Genomic DNA, 4764 nt, shown 5'->3' on the forward strand with positions numbered 1-4764 from the left:
GGTTACCTTATTCAGTTCCCGGTAATCAATACAAAGACGAAGTGTGCCATCCTTCTTCTTTACAAACAAGACGGGTGCTCCCCAGAGTGAAGTGCTCGGCCTAATAAAACCTTTATCTAGCAACTCCTGTAGTTGAAGTTTCAATTCCTTAAGCTCGGCGGGGGCCATCCTATAGGGTGTTTTAGAGATGGGCTGGGTCCCCGACATGATGTCAACCGTAAACTCTACCTCTCTATCAACAAGGTGACCAGGCAAATCATTTGGAAAGATGTCGGGGAATTCATTGACTACTGGGACGTCGACTATCTCAATACCTCCATTCAAATTACTTATTATGCTACACAAATAACCTCAACACCCCTTTTGGATCAATCTATAGGCTTTCATGGATGAAATTAAGTATGGTGGGGACACTACCCCTTTTCCTTGAAACGTGACCTCGGCTAGGTTAGGGGTTTTAACGTGACACTCTTTGAAACACAATTTATGCGCGATTCGTCACTAACCAATCCATTCCCAAAATAACATCAAAATGGATTATGTCCAATGGCATTAAGTCGGCTAACAGTTCAACATTCCCAATCACAACAACACATGCTCGATAGATGGATGCAACATTCATAGATCTCCCAGATAGAGTGGATACAGATAATGCGTAATCAAGGGGTTCTAGTTTCCTATTAATCTTCTCGGCAAACTTAGCAGAAATGAATGAATGCGTAGAACCCGAATCAATCAATACATATGCACTTTGAGAGCAAATTGAAAGCATACCTGACACCACTGTCTCGGCAATTTGCGTGTCCCCTGGTACCAGTGCAAAAACTCTGCCCTGTCTCATCGGTCCCTTCCCAGCGTTACCTTTCTGCACAGGGCCTGAAGTATTCTCATCTTTCTTACCTTCCCCAGCCTTCACTTTTGGACAGTCCCTCACAAAATGGCCTACTTCACCACATTCGTAACAAGCCCCAGACGCCCGACGATAGACCCTGAAATGTGGCTTCCCACAACTGGAACATATCGGCTTAGTACCACTCTCTTGCCTTGGGTTGCTTGAACTGCCGACGTTCGCTTTCTTCTTGGTACTAAACTGTGCACGGCGATTGTCATAGCTCTGCCTCTTCCTCTAGCTCTCTCCTGAACCCTGGTATCTGTTCAAGTTAGCTTCGGCCAGAATGGCTTTGTCCAACACTCTGGCATAAGTCGGCATGTTGAGCATGTTAACCCGATCTTGTATCGGTCCACGGAGCCCACTTTCGAACTTCCTAGCCTTCATATATTCATCATTGACCATTTGGGGTGCGTACCTTGCCAACTCTGTAAAGACACGGTCATATTCAGCTACTGTTCTATTGCCTTGTGTAAGAGTCTGAAATTCGGTAGCCTTGCGATTCCGAACACTTAAGGGAAAATGCTTGGTGTAGAACAATTCTAAAAATCGGGTCCAGGTCAAGTCTGAATTGCTTTCTCGAACCATCATCCACCATCTGCGGGCGTCGTCATCTAGTGCAGAAGCTGCTAACGTCACCTTCTGGGTGTTAGTGCTGGGAAAGATCTCGAACAGCTTTTCCATCTCCAAAACCCAGGCTTCGGCTTTCATCGGCTCTATGCCCCCTTGAAATCTCGGCGGTTTCATTTTCTTAAACTCTCTAATCAGAGCTATCATGCCGTCCCCATATAAAGCTGACTGTGGGGGCACTTGAGGTACTGGAGGGGGTGGAGGTGGAACTGCATTCTGGCCGTTCGTCTGCTCGACCTGAGTCGATGTAGCACTAGCGTACTGCTGTCTTGTCTGCCTTAATTCGCGGGCCAAACCTTCAACCAGCCTTTCCAGCCTGTCTATTCTGTCCTCCGACCGATCTCGGCCAACTGGAGTTCTTCCTCTCCTCATGATGCTATGAGTAAGCAAAATGTGGCTTTAAAACAAAATGAGCAAGTAATCACATAGGCAAGTAACAGTTAAGCATGCCTAGACAATGCACACCTTGTTCACATATCAAGCAATATGATGCAATTCTAACTTCCTTCTAAGGGGAAATCCTATGCTCTTTAGGACTCAAAGTGTGTGAATAACGTATACCAAGGAACTTGTGCTCTGATACCATTCTGTCACGACCCCAAACCGCCCCTAGTAGTTTGGTGCCGTGATGGCCAGTAATCCGAGATTACCGAAGGCCAGCTTTCGAAATTGACTCACAATCAGAGTATAAATATGTGGGGCTCACAAGTGCGGAAGCAATAATCTAAAATACAAGTGGTCCATAAGAGCAGTGTATAAGTCACATGAGATAGTAACCACTCACATATGGGTTATAACTTAATAACAAACAAGCAAAGTGCAAGTTACATTTTTCGTATTAGCAAAGGGCTCCACAAGCCGACATAAACAAATTGTACAAATTACAGATTTAAGTACACAGTTCGCCAGGTTGTCGACATCTTCTTTGCCGACATAACAATCACACAAAAACATACATCTTGATCAAAAGGCTTCTCAGCCGACGTGTTCAAAATACAAATATTACAAGTCGAGAAGCATGATTTTCAAGACTGCTAGCTTAGGTGCAGGTTAAGCCGACATAAATAAGACCCTAAAAACGAGCTCCTGAAATCACATCTAGGCGTCACCGCCTTCTTGTTCATCACCTACATATATATAGAGAGGGTGAGCTTGGATACCCAGTGAATGGCATAAATAATAATAGGGTTTGCATGAATAATAGCTGAATCTACTTTCTGACTTGGTTACTTAATTCACATGGTTTCTATCTTCTGTTACTCATTGGCAGGTCATTCTATTATGTTTAACCTGCATACGCAAATTGCAATGGAAAATCTCGGGGCCTGTTATCTAAAGCTGTCGTGGGAACCTCCAAATCTATGGGTCGTTCTACCTTGGTTAACTCGAATACTCAATCTGTGCAATTTCGGGATTTGTCATTTAAAGCTGCAGTGGAAACTCTCGGGTCATCTAAAAGCTGTCGTGGGAAACTCCAAATCAATGGGTATGGCTGCTATATGCGCCTTCCAAAATTGCTGAATGTTCAGAAGCTGTCTTTAATTTACTGTTTGTAGCTATTTAAAACATACTCAGTTTGGCCTACTCTAGTGGGATGTACTAGAGAATATAGTTGGGTTTACCATATTTTTAGATGGTGGGTACATACAGCAGATAATTTCTCTGCACATCCTAGGCCTTTGGCTGATACCCTTTCGGTCTGTTCTGCGGATTTACTGTCTTTGTTGACTGCTTTGAATTTTAGCAGCCTCTTTTTGTTGATGTATGGCTGTTCCAGTTTGTTTTGTACTTCTTTAGCTCCTTCGCTTGTGTTCATCTTCTATTTCTCTTCGAGATAGGTTTTGAACATTGTGTGTATGGTTCCTTTTGTCTTGTTCTTCGTGGTTTTTGCCCTCTTTGTATAGCTCTGTAGGTCCTGGGGCATGTCCCTTGTATCTTTGTATATTTTGCTGTTTTATTTATGTCTTATTCACCCAAAAAAAAAATAAATAATAGCTGAAATCCTTTCAAAACAACACAAGACAAAACTCTATATATATATATATAAGGAGGAATGGACCTCGTCCATCTAACAAATCTTCACAGTTTCAGGGGATACGTACTAGTATCACATATTACAAAGATAACATTTCGGCAAACAGATCCACGCGGTAGACCGTCCGTGGCAAAGCAAGACCAAGCAAGATAGACATGTCAAACAAGGGTGCTACGAAAGTTTAGAGTCCTCTAGCACAAGGGACTTTCAAGAAAAGATGTGCTGCGAAAGTTTAGAATCCTCCAGCACAAGGGACCTATGTTACAAGAGCTCGTAGCCCTTTAACACTTGGGTGCAGCTCATGTTTAGAGTCCTCCAGGACAAGGGACCTATGTTACAAGAGCCTGTAGCCCTTTAACACTTGGGTGCTGCTCAAGTTTAGTGTCCTCCAGCACAAGGGACTTTGTTACAAGAGCCCGTAGCCCTTTAACACTTGGGTGCTGCTCAAGTTTAGAGTCCTCCAGCACAAGGGACTTTCCGAGAATATCGTTAAAACAAAGCTTACTTGATACATTGCCATTCAAAACGAAGCTTATACTTGATACATAAAATAGGGATATCATTAATGCTTAGCAAATACTTTTATCAAAACAAGGCAAAGCTTTATCAAAACCTTAAGAACATAACTTTATTAAAAATACCACTCACATAGTTCTTCAAACGTCGGGATCAAGGCAAGTCCAAGTCCTCAAAACTCGAATCTAACGGTTCAAGTTCCAACGATCAAGCTTGGAAGCCTCCTTCTCTGGCTAAAACTCCTCCTCCTTCTAACTAGAGCTTCTCTCTCTAAAAAGGCAAGATTGATAACAAAATGAAATGCCTCACACGACAAACACTGACTTAAACCCTCTGTCGGGACACGTGGCATCGGCTGATTCGCTCAACTCAAAAAGTGACTGACTTGACAAGACAAGACCAAGACAAAGCGTACTCAGCAAGCTAGGTGGCACGAACACACCGACAAGTAACGACATCAGCTAACAGCAAGACTCCGGCAATCAAGAGGCAAGGACATCGGCGTGGGAGGACAACACTTGACTAAACTGTGCCACACCCTGGCCTAGGTGCGCCACACCTCGGTCTAGGTCATACCATCCCAGGAACAAAATCACTCAAGCAAAGATCAAGGATTTAGAACACCTAGACATTAACATCTCGGGCCAGATGGTGCACATCTCGGCCTAGGCAACGCGCACCTCGGCCTAGATGG

The sequence above is a fragment of the Camellia sinensis genome, chromosome 12, assembly GCF_055761805.1.
Source record: "Camellia sinensis isolate YWXY chromosome 12, ASM5576180v1, whole genome shotgun sequence".
In the NCBI taxonomy this organism is placed as follows: Eukaryota; Viridiplantae; Streptophyta; class Magnoliopsida; order Ericales; family Theaceae; genus Camellia; species Camellia sinensis.